The 25906-nt window shown below is 39.4% G+C and overlaps 2 non-coding genes across 2 annotated transcripts; one reads left to right on the top strand and one right to left on the bottom strand.

The window, feature by feature from the left end:
• Positions 1 to 20974: 20974 nt before the first annotated feature.
• TRNAA-CGC (transfer RNA alanine (anticodon CGC)) lies at positions 20975 to 21046 on the top strand. The gene has a single exon. It is a non-coding gene; the product is annotated as a tRNA-Ala (tRNA).
• Positions 21047 to 21327: 281 nt separating this feature from the next.
• TRNAG-GCC (transfer RNA glycine (anticodon GCC)) lies at positions 21328 to 21398 on the bottom strand. The gene has a single exon. It is a non-coding gene; the product is annotated as a tRNA-Gly (tRNA).
• Between the last annotated feature and the right edge of the window lie 4508 nt (positions 21399 to 25906).

Below are 25906 nucleotides of genomic sequence, written 5' to 3'. Positions count from 1 at the left end.
ATCTCAAGGTTCAGTCAAGTTGACGAATATAATAAACTATTGCAGGAGTCAAGAGCAGTTTTATTAGTTCCATAGGATTTTTGCATCCCCACTTCCCAAAATGATAATTTTGCATTTTGTCTTTACTCTTTAAATCTCCTTACACCTTTTCCTAGACACACTCTCAGCTTATAACATTGCTTCATAAATCGTTGAGAAAATGGAAGTCACCTGGTAAGACTCCCCTTACCTTTCCAACCTAAAACTATCTACCCACGTCACTCTGTAACTGTTCTTTACGTGCCTTGTTTATTACACAGCAAGTGTCTGCTGCTATCCCTGGTCTGCTCCTCCAGTTTTGCTCTGGTCCTATTCCATCTCATGTACTCAGGAGCTTGGTTTCTCAATTTTCTCTTCATCCTCTCCTAAATCATCACTTCTTTACTCAATTACTCCCATTGTCATAAAGCAAATATAGTAACTCCTTTCTTAAACACCACATACACACACACACACACACACAAACACACAGTTCCCAATACTACATCAAAAATAGCACTAGTGTTAAAAGAAATAAATTCATCTGAGTACATTTGAAGATCTAGTTGGCTCTATTAGGCAATTCATGAATCAGGCAGCATCCCAGCTAGCAAGTATAGAGATGATCCCAGTCATTGTACAAAATGGAAGGTTTTTATAGGAAGGAGGGTGGGGCAAAAAGTTAATAGCAAAAGAAAAGAGATTGTTTTAGGCCAGGACATCTTTTGGGAAACAAGGGACCATCAGGCTTTTATCGTGTAGACTACCTCATTGGTGTTGATCAGCAAACTGCAGATTGACTGTTAAAATATCACATTCCTGGAATAGGTTGAACTGTAATTAAGTCTTGGTTTGCTGACCCAGAGGGCAAATGACTCTATATTGTGCTTATTTCTAACAATAGCGACAACCTCACTTCACCTTACATCCCCTTTCAATTGTCTCTTGAGACTCTGCTAAAATGTTTGCTCGGAGGAGTCTTCCTTGGCCATACATTTAACAGTGGTTACAGTTAGTCCTTATCATATCATTCTATTTGAGGTCTCTACATTTCATTGATCCCTTCCTTATGTGCATATATATTGATGGGATTTGTTTATTGCTTCCCCCCCCAAGTGTTACATAAGCTCTGTGAAAGGAGGTATCTTCTGTCTTTTCACCTCCATGTTATCAGCATATATGACAGACTCAAACAGTCCTCAATACTAATTTTTTGAATGATTGAGTGAATGAACTATTTCCTTTTTCCCCCTCTACCACTAGATCATAGGATTCTCCAGTACAAGGATTATCTTTTTTGCCTTATGTGCCTTTGTAGTTGGTTTCAAAACACTTGTTGAATGGGTGAATGAATCATTGATATAAATGAGCAATAACCTAAAGATAAAAGTTATTAACATGATGTTCTACTTTTAAAATTTGCATTGGCATTAAAACTTTAAAAAAATCAGAATGGTTTCTTTTAGGATTATACTAATTCCTTTTAAACTAGTGCTAATTTGTGTGGCTTATGCATATGCATCCAAATTAATTTTTCTAACTTTAACTAAGGCTTATAAATAAATAAGTATACATATATGTATGTAAATGGATGGCTATATATATACACCTACCCACACATATATAAAACATATGTTAGTCCTGTCCTCAGAATCTGCCAAACTTTCTTGGTAAGACTTGCCAATTGCAATCATGTGACAGGATGACAGTTCTCTTCTCTGGGAGAAGTCCAGGCTTCCAGTGTCTGGGACAGAAATAATATAGACCAAGAAACATATATAGCTGATGATGGAATGATTTTTGGCTCCCATAATGTGAGGTTTGGTCTTCTTATTGGGAGACTTTAAGAAATCATTAGAACAGAAATCATTTTTCATTTTACACAGCTAAACATTTTCTTCCTTACATTTCTGTATGCAGACATACTTGAAAGACATTTCTCCTGGTCAGTACGGATTTATACTAAACTCTGCTTTCAATGACAGCATGAGATCTTTTGGCCAGTGAAATTGCCTTGTTTTTATTGGCATAGTAGGGATGAGTCCAGTTATGCCCCGTTACAGATGCTTTTCTGGTGTCAATAAATATAATACTGCTTAAGAATAAAGATGTTTTCACTCAGGCAGAACCGATTATGGGGAGATGACAGAAGCCCTTCAATGACTGCACGTCCGCCACATAAGAGGTGACACTTAGGAATGCTTCCAGCTGCAGGCAAGAAAGGGATCAACTAGCAGTGGCTGGAATAAGTTTGTGACATTGAGGCCACTGTCTCTGCACTCCTGCTGGCCTGGCCTCCCCTCAAAGTCAAGTGACGGCTGCAGCACAGAAGTGTTCTGGCACACTTGACCTAGAAAAAATAGTGTCCAAATGCTATTTTTTCTGCAGAAGCAGAAGCAGAAGGTGGTATAGGCAAGGGAGGTTTTCCTTGCAATATTGACCTCTTATCAAGGAGAGAAGCTTCAACAGATTTCTCTTTTTATCTTACTGGCTACAAATTGGTCCCATGACAGTGCATAGACTAGTTGCTGGAGCCACTTTTCCTGAGAACTAGGGATTATTGCCTAATTCCTGAAAAAATTTAGATCTCCATTTGAAAGAATGAAAAGGAGGGTGGCTTTTGCTTTGGCCAAGAGATAGTGACCCCACAGAAGGCTACCAAGAACACTCATGAGGTTTCAAAGAAGAGATCATGCTTATGTTAGTCTTGAATTCAAGTAGAAGCTGGCAAGTGTACGAAGTTTGGAAAGGTTGGAAAGGAAGAGAGAGATGCTTATGCAAGGGTGTGGACTAATCAGAGAACTGGACATAATTAGATATGCTGGGTATTTTCTATGCATAGAACAGTGAGAGAAGAGACTGCAGAGGTTGTCAGGAGCCGAGTCACAAATGCAGTGTGGAAGCAGGAGTCAAGTTGTCACACCTTTAGGCATTCATTCAGAGGTTAAAGTTGCGAGTAAATAGTTGTATGGACTTTCCCCCCCATCAATGGCTGAGAAAATCTAGATATTTCGAGGGCAGTACTGGCATCTTTCCGTTTTAAAGAAGAAAGGCAAGAGCAGTCATTCCTTATGACACCTTTTTGTGCTCATTCTCTCTTGCTCTTGGTAAAAGTTGCTTGGGGCTCTTTCCTCTGGGCGCTGAACCAGGTGGTACTCAGTGGGTAATGGAGCCTCAGAGGCTTGCCAGCTACACTTCCTCTACTAAAACTCATGGAGAAAAGAAGCTGAGTGCCTGGACCAAACCATCCCTGTTAACTTGATCATTGCTGATTGGGCCGGAGGATCAGTACCAGAGTTCAAAGCACCCAACAAGATTTCACCTTCCTGGTAATGACAGACCAGTAATCAAATCTTCTCACTGTGGGAATTTGCCTGATTGCTGAAAAATTTAGAGCTTCATTTGAAAGAATAAAAAGGGGAGTGGGTTTTGCATTGGCAAAGGAATAGTATCTCCCACAGAAGGCTACCAAGAGCACTCATGAAGTTTTAAGGAAATCATGCTTATGTTGAGTCTTGAATTCAAGTAGAAGTTGACCAAGAAGGACTGATGCCAGAAATGTCAATGGCAGAGGCAAGCCCAGAGGAGGGAGGAGTGGGGGGAGAGAGGGAGAACTAGAGAGACAATAGGGAAAGAGGGAAAGTGAAGAATAGCTGAGCTCTAGCAATTAACACAAGCATTTGATCTTGGAAACTTGTGGGAGAAAAAAGAACATTCGAAGTATTAACTATTGAACAGTTCTTTAGTGACCTGGCTCATATCATCATCAGCAGCAGCAGACCATAGGGATCCTCAAAGCTGTTTTCAAATGCAGTCTAATAATCCCATTCCCCCAAAGAACATAATATATTCAGATAAAATTATTGTGAGTGTTGTAAGCATACATTATTCTGTATCGGGTTGAATTACTCCCCACATTCTAGGGTATCTGAGGTTTGAGGTCTTTGGTAATAGTCATGCCAGTGTTTTCTTTCTGTGAGCCTGTGGTCAGTGGCTCATAGAAAAGCCTTCTGTTCTTCCCTGGGTGGTTCTGAATAAGAAAATAGTCTAAATGGAGCCAGGTAATTGCAGAGGCAACAAGAGACAGAGAAATAATGTTGTGTTGTTAGGAACTGAGGGCCAGAAGACACATGATTAGTGAATCTGCCAGGCTGAGGAGTATAGCCCGAAGTGCCAACAGAAGCAGAACAGAGAACAGGAAAGAATCTTCTGGGGAGAGCAGGAAACAGGGACCTGCTCCAGTTGAAACCTACCTTCTGTCTCCCAGAAGAATGAGTCTCCCAAGTGGCTACTCATCAAAGTCATCTCGAGTTCTTTGGAAGAACCCCATTTCCAGACCTTACTCAAGTCCTGCTGAATCAGAATATGACTTTGTATGCAGCTGTCTCCGCTCCCACCACGACAGAGCTTTCACCTGCTCACAGTGAAAATACCAGTAAATGATGGCAACAGTCCTTTCTCGAGAATCACTGTCTTTTGTTCTCAAACCAAGACCATCTTAATTTTTCACTAGAATATTTTTCCTTTCATAAAATTGTGATCAAAACTGGAGGGTTGCCACACAATGAGAGGGAAGAGAGTTAAAGTTAGAGGAATTACCACAATTGCCCTCTTAGCCTTATTCCCCAAAATACTTGCTATTGGCTACCTGCGTACAGCGGCCTCCTTCACATGTGCTTGCTGCCTGTCATAACGTAGTTTGGGTTGACGTGACGAAGCTGCCAGCATTGTCTTTAAGGAAAATGTTATTTACTTTACTTAATACTTAGAAATACTAAAATGTTGTTCTGAAGTTTGAAAAATACAGAAAAATAAGAAGGGAGGAAAAAAGGCACTTATCCCACCAGAGAAAATAACCATCATTAAAATTTAGTGTATTATTCATAGTCTACAGGCACACACCTGATCATCTACATTTGCTCTCTTACAACATTAAACTATGTTTTCTACCTTTATCTTGTATCTACCTACCACTTCAGCATTTTATTAAAAATAATAACAATAGAGAAATGTGGTATCCACATATAAATCAAGTATAAAAATCAAATGAGTATTCATATTTGAACTGACTGTTTATAGTTCATAATGCATGAGCAAAACCGAAAGTTTCTGTGATGACTGCCCTTGTACTGTTCACCATGTAACTTATTCACTATGTAAGAATTTGTTCTCCATGTAAGAACTTGTTCGTTATGCCTCAGAAGATTGGAGACTGACGAAAATTAGGCTTGGGGTGGATTAATGATTGTGCATTGAGCATTGACTCCCCCATACAGAATTTTATTGTTGTTAACAACCATTTGATCAATAAATATGAGAGATGCCCTCACAAAACAAACAAACAAACAAACAAAAAAAGTATACACTTCCAGTGGTAAAATAATAAGTAACCGGGATGTAATGAATATAATCAAGATATTGTAACAGCTTGGTATGGTGATAGCTGGTACCTAGAATTGTCATGTATATAAATGTTGAATCACTATGTTGTACACCTGAAACTAATGTAATGTAATACTGTGTGTCAACTACCCTTCAATAAAAAAATAATTATCTACAAAAAAAAATTTAGTGTATTATTGTTGCTGTCTCTTATGCATGTATGTATTATGCACAAAATTTTATGTTTATGTTTAATTTTGAGTTTTAAATCAATATGTTTTTTTATTATAAGAGAAATATCAAGTCAAGTTTTTAAAAAGGGAATATATATATATACAGAAGTGTAAAAAGAAAAAGAAGGAAGGGAGGAGGGGTGGAAAGAGGAAAAAAATAGAAATCTCATCAAGATACCATCTCTATTTTTCAGTCTATGTCAAATATTTGTTTTACGTAGATGACGTAAAGCTATTTATACTTGTGTTTTAAGCATAATTAACAAAGAAATGCTCATTTGTCTTAGATGACAGATAATATTTACAACTGGATGGTTTAGTAGGCTTTCCCAATTAAAAAAAAATGACTCAGGTAATCAATATGAGTTTTAAAGATGTGGAAACTCATAACTCAAGCGTTTTAGCAGTAAAAATGACCACTATTGCTAGATGTAGCTCTATATAGGAAAGCGAGGAAAGGGGCTTATGTGTAATAATTCTCTCAATGTGGCTCACAACTTAGTAAATAGCTTAGCTGGTTTTTTTTAAATCAAAATAGTATATGCATATAATTTTAAAATACAAACACAAACACAGGAATCTGCTGCTCCACCTCTCCCAGTGGATCCACTCCTGGTCTATCTCCCCCAGTGGTAACCACTTTCAGTTGTTTTAATTATGTCTTATGCAGACTTTGCTGTCGTATTTCTTAATGCTTTTAGTGCAGTTTATAGTTACTGATGTTAGACATTAGTCAGTACCTTTCCAATTCTAAAAGATGAGAATTTAGCATTCTTCCACTCCCCACTCCAAATATTATTACACCAAAATTTTATTTAAATCAACATTCGCTTATATTGCTATGTCTGTATAAATATTGTTTATAATTAAGTAATTCATTATGATTACATTTCCTTCTTCTATAACTTTGCTTCCTGAGTTAATAATTGTCTGATTTTTTTGTCATCATAAGTTTGCTTTACACCTAACATGTTTTACTACCCCAAAATCTTAGTATTTATTTTAAAAAATTACCCCACTGAAGTGAAAAACATATCGTTAGAGTCAAACATACCAAGTTCACCTTGCTTGTTTGCTTTTTTGGGGGGCTCTCCCCTTACACCTTCTGTCTTCTTCTACCAAGAATACAGAATGACTGCTGTCTAGACCCCAGGCATAGCTGTCCTCCTGGGAATTCTCCTTGCCCTTCCCTTTGCTGACTATTTTCGGAACCTAAGGCTTCCCCTCTTTCAGTGCACTCCCTCATTTCCATAGCACAAATCACACATTGGACAGCCATTTTTTGAGAACTTGCTCGTCTGGTAAATTTGTAGTCACTCATGTTTGGTTGATGGTCTGGGTGGATTAATAATTCAAAGCTAAACATTTTCTCTTGGAGCATTAAGGCATTTCTCTACTCTTCTGACATCTTGGGTTTGGAGTTACCCTTCTCTGAATGTGATCTTTGCTTTCTCTCTGGAAACACTTACCTCTATTAAGATGTCCTGAAATCTTATCATTGTATGTGCTCTGATGTTTGTCTCTTCATTCATTTGTACCAAGACCTCAGTTGGAACGTGTTCATCAGAAATGGGATATTTTCTTCTATTATTTCTTTTATCATTTTCTCTTATAAATTTGCACTCTCTCTGTCTCTATCTCTCTCATTCCCTAGAATTCTTATTGTCTGAATTGTAGACCTCCTGTGCTGCATGCTTGATTTTCTTATTTTCCCTCTCCTGTGGTGTTTTTGCCTTTTATACTATTTTTGGGGGAGTGATTTCCCCAACTTTGTATTCTAAACATTCTATTGACTTTAAATTTTTTGGCTGAAAATTTTGGGTTATATGCTATTGATAGTTTAAAAATAATAACCACTCAAAGTTACTCTAACATACATTTTGACACATTTCTGAGATTAGGGTAAAATATGGAACAATGTTATAATCAAGGGTTCTTTGAATCAGACACAGACGGTCCTACTTAATGACCTGACCTAGTTAAAAGCTGTCTTAATTTTTAAATCAGATTTTCTATAGAATCACAAGTGGGATTATAATTAAAGGCCTGTAAAATGATGAATCACTTAGTTATCTGGAAATTTCTTACTTTAAAATCTGTTTCAGTCTATATAAGTACTTTCACCCTCCTTATTTCAGAATGTCAAAGCCATAAAGGCTAGTATTTATCCTTTTTGTAGGAGCTGACATATATGTGGAGGTTTAGCTTTTATTATAGAGAGTGGACATTGTTAAAATCCTGCTTGACTGTTTTATAGGCAAAAAAATCAGCTGATATAATCATCATTTCAATTTTTTACCTTTTTTTTCTTCTCTTTGGAGAAGTCCTCTACTCAAATCACAAATACTGTTTTGTTCTTCCTAACCCTGTTGTTTCAGAGTACCATTTTTATGGGCTATAGAGTCCTTAAAGGTAGGGTCAGGTGTCATCCATTTCTACATTTGCACAGTCAAACCCCAAAATTAGCTTGAAAGATGCCTAGAATGGGTGAACTATGAGTTGTGTGCAAATATACCAGGGCATGCATTTAAGCTAGAAGTCAGTGACTTTCTTTTGTCACTGCATACTGTCTCCCAGAGCTGACAGCATGACCTCTGGCTTTCCTTATGAACTTCCTATCTAGAGGCATGGATTGCATTTGAACATATGTAGGATATTCACCTTTGGGCGATGCATTACCCATGCTACCTCTGGTACTGCCAACCGCATATTTGACATTATCTTGACAGTTTGAGGCCAGGACTGGGATACCTGTGGTGAAGTTATTGTACAGTTGAGTCAACAGCCCAACATAGTGCAAGTGCTGAAGGAAATGAGGAAGAAATGCAACCCTGAAACCTGCTCAGGAAGGTGAGATTTACCTATATGACATGATTAGAGAAGACCCACAAACAGTGAATTGCAGTTTCTTGACACAGAACATAAGGAATTTGGATTCATATATTCTAAAAGAGTCTCTGTTATTATTTAGGCATTGAATGTTTAGGGACATCACTATTCTCTTATTGATTCAGATCATATACACCTGTATAGTAAATTGCACTATATTTTATCCCTATTGAAGAGTCAATCTATTTAATCTCCAACTGTCCAATGGAGACTAGGATTAAATGGACCCATTAAAGGTGTCCATTCACCTTTAATGGGCAAGTGAAGTTCTGGAAATAGCTTGAATATTTCACCAATGGTCAAGTAAACTTGTAATGGCTGGGTCCTTGCCTTTACCTAACCTAAACAAGGTAAATCAAGAACTGATCATCCTAAATTACACTCTAAATATTTACTTCAGCCTCCAGCCTTGCCACGATTCTGGGAGAAATCTGGTTAGTGTTTATGAATGGCCTTCCTGATGGGAAGCAAGGACCCTCCCTCCATTCTCAAAATTGTTCCCCTCTAGATTTTTCAAGTCTTTACTGGTGCCTTCATCATGGAAGAATTCCAGGATCAAGATGGTGCAGATTAATCATCATTTAGAAAAGATTTCATTCCAATCCTAACCCCATCATGAAATAGGTTATTAAAATTGAATAAAATCACAAATAACAGCCACAGAGGAGTCCTTAAATTCCTCCTACTACTGGATTATTTCTTAACGATGCAAGTTGCAATTCAACACTGTAAGTAAAATTCTTCAAGGCAATAAATAAATAAGATAAAGAAAACAGTAAAGTAGAAATTCAAGCAATAAATAAATAATAAGGAACTTCTCTCAAATTCCTTCCAGGATTATCCTATTTGTGTATCCTGAGGATCTCGTGTGCATAGCCTCCAAACTCTATGGTATCTATATTCCTGGTAACTGATCTATAAATGTTGTTCTGTTTAATGTAGTTAAACGAAAATAGCTCACATGTGTTATTACTTCTATGTGGCAGGCATAGTTCTAAGTGCTTTGCATATATTTACTCCTCAACCTCCATTCAGCTTTTGTTATTCCTACTTAGAAACTGAGACACAAAAATGGTGATGACTTTCTTGAGGTTGCATAGGTAGAAAGTAGCAGAACTGAAATCCAATCCCAGGCAGTCTGATTCCAGCATCAAAGTGCTTAATCATAACAATAATGCCTCTCTCAAAGTCTTAATTTGCTACACATACTTATCAAAGCCTATGATTTTAAATAGAGTTTCCTGAGTGTAAGGGGGAAGCAAAGGAGAGATGTTCAAAAATGTTAGGATCAAATGTTATGCTGCTGAGTTCATTTTTTAAGTCTTTCACTGACCTCATGAGTACAAAGAAATATGTCCCTATTCAGATACAACACCAAACTAGGTGTTCCAGAGATGGATTTGAACTCAGGATGTTTGATGATTATAGATAAATGACATGGGAGAACCTAATCTAAACAAATTCATTTGAACTAAACACAAAGCTCGAATTAATGGTGCAACAACCTACAAATACTCTCTGAAAGACTAAATCTTTGGATTTTTATATTATGTGGAGGAGGGAGTAGGTTCTGTTAATAGGACAGACTTCATGCAACATATGTTAAGAAAAAATTTGGAAGCATTTAAAAATTACAAGTTGGAAGCTCAACCTTGCAAAAAAAGAAGAAATTCTTAAAATATTTTGGAGCTTTTAGAAGAAAATCAATATTAAAATTAGTATGAACATATAAAAAGGGCTTTATGAGTCGAGCGGTTGTTGTTTTTCTAAATGTCAGCATGGAAACCCAAACAGAAAGAGGTGAGCTGGGTCCTTGGAAAGACTGACTGGGAAAACTGAGTGTTAAGTTTGTGATGTGGTTGAATGGCAACCAAAAATTGTCAAGTGCATGATGACAAAGTATTTCCTGGAACTAGGGGCTGCTTCAAGACATATAAACATGGGTAATATTGTGGGGGTCTGTGCTTTAAACCAAGATGGCATCTATATGTGGCCGTAATTCCAGCAGTTTGAAAAAGGCTCCCAGGTAGAGGTCTCTGGAATTTGGAAACCATTCATAAATAGTTTGAGTTGAGCTTTATACTGAATTGACAATCTTTGTAGACAGCAGAGGAAAATAACCAGCTTTAAAACATAACTTGCTCTCTGCTTTTCTTTTTGACATCATGGAAAATAACCAATTTTAAAGCATAACTTGCAGTCTGCTTTCATTTTAATGTCATGACCCTGAAAAATATAATACTTGGCTATTAAAAGAGAGTAGGACTTATTTCATTACAGCTTTTAAGATCACCCTGAAAATCATATTTGAGTTCTTAATTTTAATTTAAGAAAACTTCCTCTCCATGTGGGAGCACCTCGAAGGAAAAAAGAATTGGTCTAAACCTTCTGTAAGGATTCATGGGTTTTTTGTTTTTATCCTCATAATCAAAACTCAGATGTCATTCATATGACCTTCCTAGAATGACTATCAGTTCCAGTAGAAAAGAGACCTAGGTGTGTGGATGTGGGTGTGGGTGTGTATCAGACACACCGACACATATATACACATTATGTTAATGTAAAACATACAAAATATACGTAAAATATTCATAAGTTAAGATGTTTGAGAAATTTTGCCATGCAGTAAACTAAATAAGAGACCCTCTCTGTGAAAACCAGAAAAGAAACTTACCTGGCTTCCTCGATATGGCCCTCCAGAACATTTTTCTCCCCACAGAATGAGAAAGGCACTTTGAAAATATCTAAAACATCAGCCTCAGTAGAGTTGTGACTCCTTCTAAAGCCTCGGGTTTGTCTGGCTTACACCTTGCAGTTTATGTTTCCGTTTACAGGAGCAATGAAGTGTTTTTGTTTAAAAATCTTTCCCCTCTAATTAAACAGAGATGGAACTGAGTCAACAATGGAGTTCTGAAGGCTGGCAAATTGAAAATGTCAAAAGCTATTAAAGACATGCTCTGTCTAAAGATTTTAGGAAGTTGCATTGATCCTGAATTCTTAAGAAGAAAAAAAGACCTTTAGATCAGAAAGCAGGCCTTCAGAGTAGCTGAAGAACCTTAGCTTAATTGCAATTCCTCCTCCTTGCAAACTCTTTTTGATCTACTGGCTAGAAAGAGAAAGTCAAGGCTTGTCATAAAACTTTTACCTGACCCAACAGATCTCAAATTTTATTGTGATAATTGCACAACTTTGTGAATATACCAAAAAGCAATGAATTATACACTGTAAATGGGTGAATTATGTCTCAACAAAATTGTTATAAAATTTTTTAGTGTGTGTGGGAACAGATTCCTGAGTCTCAACCCAAAGGACAGAATCTCTAGATGCTGAATCCAGGCAACTGTGTTTCAAACAAACATCTCTGGTGACTGCTGCGACATGACTCAAGGTTCACACTTGAAGAAATCTAAAAGAAATGGTGTATTTTGTTTGGTACTTACCTGAACAAGAAAAGAAATGCAGCAAAAGTTCAGAATAATCAGTAAACAGGTAGGCTTCTTTCAGATATCATAAATTGGATCCAATTCTTAATTCCCCACTTTGAAAGTGAGTATTATTAGTATTGTAGGAACCATGATAAGTTAGGTCAGGAGAACCCCCAGATAGCCTGAGCATTATAGTCTACCTAGTGATTTTCTGTATATTTTCTTATTAAATCCTCATAAAGATCTTATTGAGTTGTAAAAGCTGTAAAAGCCACCCCTCTTCTACAGGTGGGAAGGTAGAGAATAAGCAGGGTTTAATGTCTTGCCCCAAACCCCTAGCTGATAACTGACCAATCTGCTTGGATATTTGGTCTTCTGACTCTTATTTTGGTACTCTTTTCACCATGAAATTCTGTCTTTAAAAATGTTTCTTCACCACATAGAGCACGGCCTGCCTCTAACCTTCAGAAGTTATTGTTTGAGCACTTGATGAAAGTTTCTGTTGTTCTGACATCAAAAAACCAAACTGCGCATTGTTTTTCTATCTGTAGCACAAATAGAAAATGCAGTTTAACACACTTCCCCCCAATTCTTTGCAACATATTTTGTCCAACAGCTAGATTAATATGTATTAGGCAGTGGAGGAGTGTGTGTCTATGTGTGTTGAGAGAGAGAGAGTAGACGTGTATTGTGTTTCCATGTGTCTGTGGAGAGAAGGATAGAACATTATTCTAATGTGGAAGTACAGAATATAATCATTTATTAATTTGTATGTGAACAGTTAAAAGAAACTAACATATACTGAATAATTACTCTGCTATAAATCTACATCCCTCCTGCAACCTCCCACTCTCCCCATTTCCTTAAAGATACGCATGTGGCTCACTGCCTGCCCCACTCAGACCACACACTCTTCCCGAGGTGAATTAATGTCCCTGTGAATATTACCAGCCTCTCAATTCCTTGATCATCCTATCTTTATTAACCTTCACCTCCACGCCACTTTAGATATCCACTCCCAGGGCAATGTCGTCACCCTGAACTTCCCCACATTTGAAATATTTATTCCAAAGATCTCACTGACCACAGCTTGACATCTTGTTTGACATCAAAGAACTTTTCAAACACATGGACAACCCAGTTGTCTCTTTACTTCCTTTCAGGTTCATCTTCTATTCCGTGTGCATCTATCTCCTTGTCAATTCCCCCACTTTCTGGCCTTGTTGTCCTTTTGTCACAGGGACATAACAGAACCTCTGCTCAGGCAGCTGGGCATCCCCTCCTCTGCCATCCCTAGGCCGGTGGCTCCCTGCAGGCCTGTCGCCAGCCTCTTCTCTGGCTCAGTGCTGCCTGGAGATCCTTCCAGCTCTCAGAGGTTTTCCATTTTCATCAAATCTCTAAGCACACCTACTTGGCCATGAGACCAAGGAGATGAACTCTCCTCTTTGCAGAGAAAATAGAAGCCTTTCATGGGAATATCTTCAATTTACAGTCTCCAAATCTATAAAAGTAACCATTTTGAAAAACCCATCTGTTTCTGCTTCTTTTGCTACAATAATATTGGTGTGTCTCCCGTTGAACTAAAGGGAGACGTTAAAGGTAATTTTTCTATATCTTTGTTGTCTCTCTCTAGTCTGACTCCTTTATATTTACATTCAAACATACTGAATCTGCTATCTTAAAAATAAAAGTCTTTCTTATCCCTCAACCATCTTCAATCTACCATTCTATTACTAAGTTGCTCAAGTCAGAAGAGTTGGAATCATCCTTTATTCCTTCCTTTTCCTTATCCTCTCTATCTAGTTAATATGCAATTCCTGCCAAACCCATTTCTTTAATATTACTCTATTCATTCAGTTTTCTCCCTTTCCAATGCAAAGGCTCTAAATCAGTGTTGTCCTGCAGAAATATAATGTGAGTCACATGTGTAATATTTTAGATTTTCTAGCAGCCACAAAAAAGGAAAATGAGAAAATGAAATTAATTTTAGCGATATATTTCATTTAATCCAATATATCCGAAACTGTTATCATTTCAACATGCAGCCATGATAAAAAAAAAATTAGTGAGGTGTTTTACCTTCTCAATATGGATTAGCCACATTTCGATAGACAGATGTTCCTGGTGGCTGCCATATTGGGCAGGGTGGCTAGATGCTCTAGATTGTCATCTCTTGCCTAAGTCCACTGTTTCTTTGCTGGATGCCAGCTTCCAATGGTTTTCTTGCTTCCTCTCGAGTCCCCTCCCATATGTTCTATATACCACAGCCAGGATGATTTTTCTAAAAATAAAATTTCATCTTTTCCCATAGAACTCTGCATGGTTTCTCTCAGATCTATAAGCTTTTATGATATTAACAGGCCCTTGCTGAGCTTCCAGCTTCAGCTCTTCCTTTTCATGGTCCACAATGCAGCACATACCCCCAGCTAAATTTATTTTTGTCCCTTAAAGCCATTGTGATCTTCTTGGATTCTAGGTCATTGACTATTCTGCTCCTTCTGCTTAGAATGTTGTTCTTCATCCTCCTTATTCCCATTCATCCTCAACAGGCTAACTGCTACTCATCCCAAATTGAACAAAATAAATAGAATTTATGACCATCTATAAAGCTCACTCTCCCTCCAATGTTCTGTTTCATTGAATGACACTACCACGCATGTCGTTTCTTCAAGGCAGGATACTGGGAATCATTTTAGACACCTCTTTCTCTTGTTATCCCTATTTCCAATATATCCCTAAGTTAATCAATACTTGGTAAATTAATATCAGAAATATTTTACATTAATAAGTATATATAAAGTTCTTAAAGCATATATGTATTATATATTATCACTGTATACATGCACACACACACACACACACACACACACACACACACCATATATATATTTGCAGGCTATGGAATTTTTCTGGGGTTCCAAACATTTATATGAATGCTGTTAAGTGTGAGGGAATTTTATTATCTTTTCTGCTTTTCTGTACATCAGTGGAAAATTCTTTTAGTTTCATGAGTGAGGATAAGAGCAATGTCCTCTTCTTTGTTAGTCAAGAGAGACAAGAAATGTAAGCATTTGGGATACCAGTAAACATTTATGTCATTTTTCTCACTTTTGAAGAAGTTTGTAACATAATAAGAAAAGCTTAGAATTGAAGGGGTGCAGCATTAAGTATAATTTTGGGGAGGAAGACCTCTGATGCCAAAGGAAAAGCTATGGCTGTCTTTTTTTGTCTTAATTTGCCTCTAGTTAAAGATGGTTAAAATACAGACAAACTACTGGGAAAGAGTATTTCGTTATCATGCAGTTGCCTTTACTTCCACTTGCCTTTCAGTGATAAATAAGCAAGAAAGTTCTATCTCCTTTCTTTACCTAGAATTAGTAACAAATAACATCTCTGGCAGCCAGGCAGCTTGTCTGAGCCCAACCTTACTGGCAGTTGCAATCTAATCTCAGTTACAAAATTGGTAACACTGCTTTCCATCTGCCTGTTGGGGTCACATGGGCAACATATGTCATATGCTTACCTATGTCCTAAAAAGAATAATTATTTTTATTAATTAGATATTAGGTTTTATTATGGGAAAGAGAGATTCCCAAAGTGGCTTAAACATGAAGAAAGCTTCCCTCTCATGAAAGTCCAGATGCAGACAGGCCTGGAATAGTGGCTTCACAGCTGTGTGGGACCATCTACTCAGGTATGGACTTGCTCTTGAAGTTTCTACTGTTGCTTTTCTCCAACCCTCACTTAGTAGCTAGATTTAACCAGGAGAGTAAGTTCTGGTTAATGGAATGCGAGGGGAAATGATGTTTACAGCTTCTGGCATGTGTTCTTAAAGGAAAAGATGGGTTTCCTCCTCCATACTACTGCTTGGGAGGGTAGGACATGTCATTGTTCCTGGTGGCTGCATGTCCACTGAATGTCAGAAGCTCTATTATCAGAGAAAGAAGAACAGGTACTGGAGACAAGCAGACTCTTTGGCGCTGGCTGAGAAAGCAATTCTTTAGATTCACACTAATTATACAGCCCAGGGGTACAGATTTAAGGGTGCGATGAACCTGGTGGGACATCTTTACCTCTGTGAACTCCAGCACTCTGGCAAGTTAAAATGTTTTTGTTTGTTTCTTCCCTAAATACTCCATGGAACACTCCATTATAGAATTCTGTCAGATTATATTACGGGTTATCTGTGTGTTCTCCTGTGCTAGTGTAACACCCACACAGAGTTTGCACTTCTATCCTTGTAAACAGTTGCTGGAAACAGTAGTTTCCCTGTCTATGTAACAACTATTTGCTCCTTTCCTTCTCCAGGCACAGGAAATCTTTCATCCTCCACTTTCCCTTGTTCATGTATCATGTTTTTTCTTTTTCAGATCATTATGCAGTCTGTATGTGTAAATTTTCACCGTTATATTAATCCTATTCCATTGTTAACACATTCAATTCCCTTCATATCCCCACTTTTTAAAACTGTACTGAGATATAATTTACATACCATAAAATTCACCCATTTTATCTATAAAATCAAGTAATTTTTTGAAATTTTACTGAGTTGTATAACCATCATGGTAATCCAATTTTAAAATATCTTCATCACCCAAATAGAATCCCTAATACCCATTTGCTCTTAAGCAACCTTCTTTTTTTCTTTTTTTAACCAATTTCCTAATTGAAATTGTAAGCCAGCATGTATTAAATGCCTATTGAGAATTCAGTGAGTGTTTCATGCTATTCAGAATTCATAAAGAATAAAATATAATACCTAATCTCACGGGACTAGCTAGAAGGCAAAATAAGACCTTAACAAGAGACCATCATAAGAAAATATGCATCATATTTCCAGCTTTTGTGAATGGGCCAGTACTATAAGACTACAGAAATTCCTATTACTGAGCAGATCATCTAAATTTGGAAAGATCTTTCATACCCCATATATACAGGTTTCTTTTTCTCCTTGCAGTACTAAAACACCCTTTCCTAAACTGACCATTGATAGTTTCCAGAAGTTAGGGGCTTTTGGTAATATCTCTTCTCTCTTAAATGTCATCTTAAATATGTACCTCCTTCTGTTTCCATCTGTTTGAATCCAGAATCTAAATTATAGAATTTGCATCTTTCCAAGTAAGATCTTACTGTTCAACAAATACTCCTAATTCTCAATGCAAATTATGATCACTATAATTTTTCACTTTGGGGTACTTACTGAAAAGAATGTAGTAATGTTTATTAACATTCTCTGAGTTAAATGCAACCAGTAGCTTTTCTGGTCCTTAGGTTGTTATTAGTGATAATTAACTGTAGTGATGAAGAATTACTAAGAGTTATGACCCTGAGGAGCAAAATAATATATTCCAAAGAGCTGCCTGCTCCTTTAGGTGTTGAGTAAAACAATTCAGTCCTTTTCCACCCTGAAACCTACAGACACTGAGCATTCCCAGGTGCCAAATGTAGGTTACGCTCCTCCCACCTCTCTCCTAATCTCTTCTTGAGCCTAGTGGCCAACAAGTCAGCAGGGGAAGCTCACTTGAGTAACCTATTCATGTATTATGGGGTCTGAGTAGAGGAGACAGGATAAAGTTAAGAAACGCTTGTGTTTAGTACTTGAACACCAGCCTCTACCAGTTTTATTTTATATGAAGGAAAATAGGGAAGAGAAGTTGGAATGAGCCACTTCCTTCACCCTCTAGCAGTGCCAGTTCCCGAGTGTGAAGGGCTCTGGGCAATGAGTCCTCCACTTTTGGAATTATGGCAGCTCTGCTGCTCATACAACTGGGTGAAGAACTTGACAAAATATGCACTCTAACGCTTTGGTTCTCCCCCTTGGCTGCAAGTTAGAGGCACCTGGGAAGCCTTTTAAACATTCCATGCCAGACCACCCTCAGACAGATTAAATCAGTATATTTGGAGATGGAATTCAAGCATCAGAATTTTTTTTTAAAGCTTGCTGGCTACTCGTAAAATGCAGCGAAGGTTGAGAACTGCTGGACTAGTAATAGTATCTCTTGTTAATTTTTTTCCCCCAGTTTTAATGAAATATACTTGACCTGTAACATTGTTTAAGGTATACAACATAATGGTTTCCTATACGTATGTACTGTAAGGTGATTAACACAATAAGTTTAGTTAAAAACTATCACTGGAGACTGGTGGTTACCATGGGGGAGGTGTGTGCGTGTGGGTGGAGGTGGAAGGGGCCAGGGGGATAAAGGGGTGCGGGAACCTCAATCATAATATACGTTGTTCACTTATATTAATTATATTAATTATCATTAATAACAACCTAAGGGCCAAAAAAGCTACTGGTTACATTGGACGGAAGTGCAGCATGGAGAATATAGCAAATGGTTCTGTAATATCTTTCTACGTTGACAGAGAGCAACTGCACTAGATGGGGGTGAGGATTTAATAATGTGGGTAACTGTGTTGTATACTTGAAACCAATATAATATTGTGAATCAACTATACTTCAATAAAAAAGTAATTTAAGTTTATAAAAGGAAAAAAAATCATCACTAGCTATCTCTAATTGACATGCAAATAGCACTCAAGCAGTGACCCTCAAGCTTAGCTAGAATTACTGGAGCGTTTAAAAAGATACTGATGCCTAGACCCACTCCTAGAGATTCTGATTTAATTGGTTTGGGGGTTGGGCTCAAGCAAGCATCAGCATTTTTTAAAGGCTCTGCCAGGAATACTGATGTGCAGTCAGGAGTAAGAGCTATTACTTGGACTTGAAATAAACATCTTAGCTCTTAGTCAGCATTGAGGAGAAGGTGCGCTGTACCTGCTGGAAGAGGAGTGTCGAGAGCTGAAGCGAGAATGTGATAGGGAATGTGTACGCAATGCCAGAGATGAACGTCACCCGCCTCCAAGTGGGGTCCTAAGGTCCATGCTTGTGAAAGCTGTGATATGTGTGGCAGAGTTAGAAAGAGCCTGAGAAAGGGGGACTTCGTCCCCAACCAGACAGAAGGTAAAGATAAAAATGAATTTTTTACACCTAAAAAATGTTGGACATTTGGACAACCTCTTCATCTGTGAGCACAGCTGGGGCAGTTTTATTTGCATACAGAATAGGTGTGATTCAAGTTTTTCTGAAAAGACCCCCATCCAAAAGTGTGCTTCCTATTTCACTTTTCCTACCAAGCATAGTGGCTGAAAAAGCCCATGTGTTAGAGCCTCTCTTTTGGGTTTAAGCCACTTCACACCCTCTGCCGGCTTTCGAGCTTGACTTCATTTTCTTTATCAAATGCACCTAGGCAGGCCTTGGAGTGGTGGAATAGGAGTGAGCACTTTTAAAAGAGTCTTCCCTGGGCTTGCTCTGAAATTTCAGAATGGCCTGAAAAAGAAAGGACTCGTTAAAGGAAGTGCCTCAGGTGACAGAGAAATAAACCCTAACAAGAGGAAGGAATCCAAAAGAGAATGTTAAGGTGCAGTTGCTGGCGGAAGCCATGCTGCCTTTACAATTAACCAAATACTACAATTGTAATTGCACTGGTGAAACCTTGGAAGCGAAGAAATTGGTTCTGTCCCTATTGCCCGACTTAGGCTCAACTGAAGATATTCATCTTCTAGTGCTGCAGGATGGCATCCAGGGACTGGTTTGGAAATGTTAGGCTTGGAGAAGAGCTCCTTAATGACTGTCCACTGATGTAGGGTTTTTTTTGTTTATTTTTTGGACATTCTGTATTGTTGTATTGTTGTATTAGATCAGCATGTGGCTTGTTCTAGTTAAAAGCAAAATGTGATTATGAGCCATTATTTGTTTAAGTTACTGTAAGCAAACAAAGTAATTTATTTATTTTTACTCTAGGAGTTGACTATGATGCTTGTGGTTAACCCAGAGTTATTTTGAAACTTCTGCTTTCTGCTGTGGCTTTTGGCCTGCCCACCATTTTATTCATGAGGCTTCCTCTGCTGCAACTGAAGGGAATGGAAATTCTAGGCTCTCGCTGTTCAGCCTTAGGGGCAGCCTTACAGGTCGCCTGGCAGTGACAGACACCCAGTTCGCCAACACCAAATACTTCCCCTGCTTCCGTCACGGGGCTGGAGGAGGCTTCATACCACCCAGCGTTTGCTTGCTTGGGGTGGTAGCAGGGGGGTGGCATCAGTTTAAACTGCACCGGCAAGGGTCAAAAACACATTTCACTACAACTCAAGTTAGCTCATCCCGTTACCTCACATTCACGCTGGAGAGAGGCCATATCCTAGGCAACAGGACTGGGTCCATGTCTTCATGTGGGGCTGGGAGTGCGATTAATATTTAGGGAATGGTTCAGAGGACATACAGGAGGAGGTGTTCAGTAACTTACTTTACTATCTTAATGTATCAATCAATTAAACGGGTCCAAGGCATAAATATTAAACAGAAAAAAATCCATCTTGAGCTGGTCCCCCGCCCCGACTTCATGAATATTTATATATGGTCAAGCGGTCATTCACTTTCAATCTGGACCCCATGGCAAATGTTGCGAACTCATTTTCATCTCCAAGAGTTGGCAGGAACCCTCCACCACCCAGTTCACGGAGAGTTGGCGTGCACAGGTCGTGTTCCTGGGGTGTGAGTTTACTGGAGTGGGGACGGTCGCACAGGTAAATCCGTAAGATGTGCCGGTACACGCAAAAGGTCCCCACCGCCCTGCTTCAGGAGCAGGTCCTCTCGGGCCCTCGGCGTCCGGCGCGCAGGGTCCACGGCTGAGGTCCGGGCTCGACCGCGCGGCAGAGCGGCGGACGGGCCGCGCGGCGCCCTCTCATCGCTCCCTGCGCCGCAGACCCAGGGAGGAGCCCCACCTGCCGCTGGGGAGCCAGTCCCTCCTTCCCTGGGCGCCCGGCGCGCTGCGGGACGGCTGGTGATGGGCCTCCCGTCCCAGACCGCTGGCTGCACGAGGCCCACCGCACCACCGACACGGTTTAGGACCGAGGGTGGAGTCGTGCCGCAGAGACACTCACCGAAATAAGCTCGAGATTAGACAAATTTGACGGGCGCTAATGAGGTTGCATGAATACTAACAGCGGAAAAGCAACTTTCGGCTGGGGGATGTAGCTCAGTGGTAGAGCGCGCGCTTCGCATGTGTGAGGTCCCGGGTTCAATCCCCGGCATCTCCAAATAACCAGCCTGCCAATTTTTTTTTCCTATTTGCGTCATAAAACACTGTTTTCCATTGTACACAAAGTTTAGTTCATATACACCAGGACCCCGAAGAATAATCTAAAAGGGAGCCAGAAAAAAACAGCGAGGCTCAGGGAAACTTCTTTCGATTGCTGTAAATAAAATACGGGAAATTAGACGTGACTCATGCTTCTTCCTTTGCACACATCTAACGTTTTTACTCTAAATTTGTTTGGGAAACTAAAACGCGCTGAAATCGAAAGGGAAAAGGTCATGTTGCATTGGCCGGGAATCGAACCCGGGCCTCCCGCGTGGCAGGCGAGAATTCTACCACTGAACCACCAATGCTTACAGAAGCTTCCATATCCACATGCTACAAGAAAAGAATTATTCATGTGAGCATTGATTATTTTCTTAGTATATATATTCAACATTAGAGAAAGCAATGAAAAATTTAATTAGCTAAGTATAAAATATTAGGTTAACGTTTACGAAAATCTCATTAGGTTAACTTCTGTTGAATTTTAAAGAGATTCTTTCTTCGGAATTTGTCCTTGGTGAAGGAGGCATATGAGAATTGTGTTATATGTGTATAGGATTACAAAAGTACCTACCTCTATCTCAGACATGGATAATTTATAACAACCTTTCCTTTTTTTTCTGTTATTAGCTATTAAGACAAATGCATGGGAGAGATTCGTCAGGGACTGTGAGTAGAGATGTGTGAGCAGTGAAGGAGAACTGGGACTTTGATCCAAATTATAAGGAAAATTGGAACTGTGTGATCTAAACAAGGATCTTTGAAACAGTGGTGATTCTAGCCAAGTAACCTAAATTCTCTAAACTGCCTTTTCCTCTACTGTGAATGACTTGACCTTGGGGCCCCTTTCAACTCCGATAGTAAAAGTCTGATCCTTTACCCTTAGTTTCCAAAGAAAGTAAAACTGCAAACCATACAACAAAAATATTTGAGGAGGAGAAAGTAAAGTGAGGGAAATGTATTTACGGAAATGAATTTAAATAAGATAGAAGCCTCTGGGTTTAGGCATTACTGGCCCTTCATCTCTGGGAGGGAAATTCCCAAGAACTTGCAGGGTCTTTGATGGCCAAGGAGGATTTGGGAAAGAAAAAAAAGATGAGAAAATAACAGCAAACACATAGTAATAACTGTGTGCTGGACTATGAAAATACATTTCACATGGATTTCAACCCAGTGAAGTAGTTATTATAATTACTTCAACTTAACAAATGAGGACATTGAAGTTCTTGGAGGCAAGATTGGAACACATGTAGTATCATGTTTAATGTCTGCCCACTTAGCCACAGCCCTGTTCTGCCTATAAAAGAATAAATTGCTGTATTTGCACTGGAAATACTGCATGTAGCTCTGGACAGTATATATCAAGAACAGTAGAATGCAGTTAGAGAAAGATAATGGAAGGCTAATGAATAATGTAATGATTTCTACTTTAAGATTTATTGTAAGGATATTTTAGTGTGTAGATACAAAGCAAACTTTGAAGACAAATACATTATGGAATTATACAGACATAGAAGATGTGCAGAGATTAGAGAATCAGCTGATCTAAACTATAAACTTAAGTAACCGGTGGAAGGGCAAGATCACACCATTTTTACCTCTCAGCACCTCAGTTCTCTAAAATGAGGGAACTGGAGAGATACATGGTCTAAAAATTCCATTCTGAAAGGCTCTAGCTTTCTAGAAGGGGCTCAAGGCCATTGGCTGGTAGGACCCCCACCTTCTTTGCCAGGCACCCCACTTGCACTAGCTCATTTTTAAACACTCCTACTTACTTGCATTTGTGTGTTGGATTACAAGTCTGAAATAAAAACTTTGAAAAGCTCTGAACTAAATGACCTAAGTTCCTTGAACTCCAACATATTATGAATCAAAATTAAAGACAACTAAAAAACCCTAAGTACAAGATACACTACCAAAAGTTTAAAACAAGTGGAAGAAATTAAATAAGAATTACAGTTTTATGGCAAACATTTAATGGCCAACCAAAGTCCATTTTACATACTTTCTTACTAAAAATCCAATTGAGTCTACCCAGCCCCAGGGACAAAAGTGGTGCACTAAGCCCGTGACTTTGCTTTCCTTTCCAAAGATTGGTCTGGGATGAGTGTGTGACAGTTTCTGCCAGTGAGTATAGACTGCTAGGGGCTTCTAGGAAAAATAATATAGAAGATCTTTTTGCCCTTGCTTTTTGACTTGTAACAGTGCCATACGAGGTGTGATGCTTGGAGCTGCCGCAGCCATCTTGTGACCTGAAAGGAGACTAGGATAACCCAGTAGAAAGATAGAGACAATGCACCATCCTCGGATTTTTCTCCATCCAGATTTTTGGTTAACTAAAATAATTAAAAATCTTTATCGTTTAACCCTTTTGAGTTGGGCATTTTGTTATTTATATGCAGTCAAAAGCATGCAAGTGTTTTTGTGTGTGTGTGTGTGTGTGTGTGTGTGTGCGCGCGCGCGTGTGTGCCTGACATCTGTCTGATGTCTGTCTGGCAGTTCATCGACTCTCATTCAAATCTCTTACAAGTCTTCTGTTCTGTAGAAAATCATTATCTTGTGATTTGGGTGAGGCTAACTTTCCTCTTCATCTCCATGTCTCAGTCACAATGGTAGGAATGTGAAATAGGTCAATCCGCGTATTTTCCCTTGTGTTTAATTTAGAGGTAGATTTGTGACCACGGTAGGGACAATCAGAGCCTTTACCAGGGCTTTCGTGCCAGAGCTATAAGCAAAGACAATCTTTCTGCTTGGGTGAGTAAACTGGCTGAATGTCAGCGGGATTTCTTGGTGTCATCTTGCTTTTCCAAAAGAGAGACATACACATCCCTAACATGACACTGAACTCTAGGAGCAGCCAAGCCTAACTAGAACCAATTCTGGATGTGAGGAAGTTGTCCTTAGAAAGTAGAGATGTTGTAATTCTGGAGTAAAATCGCGGGGCAAAATACCTTCAAAACCAATATCAGTCAAAGGGAGACATAAAGTGGGAGAAACCCATTTATTTCTTACAAGCAGTCATCCACTTCTGTTTTCCAGTTTCTTACGACCCAGCTGCAGAAGGGGCCCCACCCAACCTCTCCCGTCCAGATATGCCCTGGCCGATCCTTGTAATTACCTATTGATATGGAGATGAACTACTTCTCTCCGCTCCTTGGAAACACCTGCTGATATGGCAATACACTAAGGCCAGGAGAGAGATTCTGGAAAATTGCAATTTTACCCACAGTTGTCTTTTTTTTTTTTCAGTCAGTTTGAGTAGTATTTATATCGCTCACATGTGAACAACACAAATTGAGAAAGTATGTTATCCAAAACATAGTAAATTCAGATGACTCAATACTCTAGAAAGTGATATAGGCTGAAAATATGGAAGTTTAAGGAAAATTTAAAGAAATGATAGAATTACAAAGAGACAATACAAACCATGAAAAAGCTTGTAGGACACATCCCTAGTTTGTTGGAATAATATTAATTTTGTAGCAAGGGAAGCCACAGAAGATTTTAGAGCAAGGGAATAGCATTTGAAGGGATACTGTGGGAACAGTGTGCCAGAGGAGTGGAAGTAAAAGAAATTAAAAGTAGAGAAATTCACTTGGAAAGTGGTTCTAACAGGAGTGGAGAGGCAATGAGGTCCTGAATCAGGACTAGTGGAGAGTCTAGCAGGAGGTTTGTGGCAAGGCAGAAAGAGGGAGAAAAATGAATCTAGGAAGCCATTTGAAGTGCCTAGGAGGATAGGGGTACAGTGAAGGCAAGTCAGGAAGAGGAAAGCCTGGAAGAGGGAAAGGTCCAGGCCCAGGGATGGACAGACTGACCGTGAGGTCAGTAGGGGGAGAGGCCTGTGGGCATTGAGACCTGACATTTAGATCTGGAGACATCAAGGCTACCGAGGCGGAGTTGTGAGTCAAGTGCACAGAAGTAAGTAAAAGGCGAGAAAGCAGAAGTGGGGGAAATCACGAGAGGAAAGAGCTCAGGGCGGAACCTTGGGAAGGTCTGTTTGGGGGAGTGGCAGGAGCTGGGGGCCGAGGGTGGAAAGGCGGGGAAGTGGGTTATCATGGACTCTGCGGAAACATGGCTTCTGCAGGCGGGCGGAATGCCTCCTGCCTTTTTGCTAATTCTGCGTAACACAGTCTGACTAATACCTGTCTTACTGTGTTTCATAGCCATACCCTGTATCGATCCTGTTTCACATCAGAGCTGCTGCGGCAGCAGTGGGTTTGTTATTGGAAAGATCCCAAGGCGGCCCGCAGCGCCTCCCAGGCAGCACACACTGACCCCTGCCGTAGGCTGCTGAGCCCCCGCGCTCCGATGGGCCGCTCCGCTCCCGCCAGGCGGGCAGAGGGCACGAAAGCAGGGAGTGCCCCGGAATGTTGCACAAGCATCTCTCCTAGGAAATCTTATTGTGACAGCCCAATAGTGCAGGCAGGGGCTTGCAATCTGCCTCGTGGCACCTTGGAACTTGCTCGAGGCACCTAGACCCTGGGTGGTGGTGACTCAGTGTGGAAATGCAGCCAGTTTTACATCGTCAGAAGAAAGTTTAACCATTAAGGAACAAATAGTTCATATAATACACAGCTACCAAAGCAATGACTTTTTTTTTTAAACTTGTGAGTGATTGTATTGATTTAATACACACAGCTTATTTCTGTCCCAGGTTACAAACTAGCCCTGGGGAAATGGTGGAGCCAGTCGTTTGGAGTGCCCTTTACTGGCTGGGAATTAAATCATTACTTATTCCATTTTAGAATCACAAGTAGTACCCCAAGGCCTGCTTTCCTAAGGATTAAAATCAAGGCATGGAAATGAAGAATCAGGT

The sequence above is a fragment of the Manis pentadactyla genome, chromosome 8, assembly GCF_030020395.1.
Source record: "Manis pentadactyla isolate mManPen7 chromosome 8, mManPen7.hap1, whole genome shotgun sequence".
Lineage (NCBI taxonomy): Eukaryota > Metazoa > Chordata > Mammalia > Pholidota > Manidae > Manis > Manis pentadactyla.
Note: the sequence above shows the minus strand (reverse complement) of the source record. Positions and strands in the feature narration are given on the sequence as shown.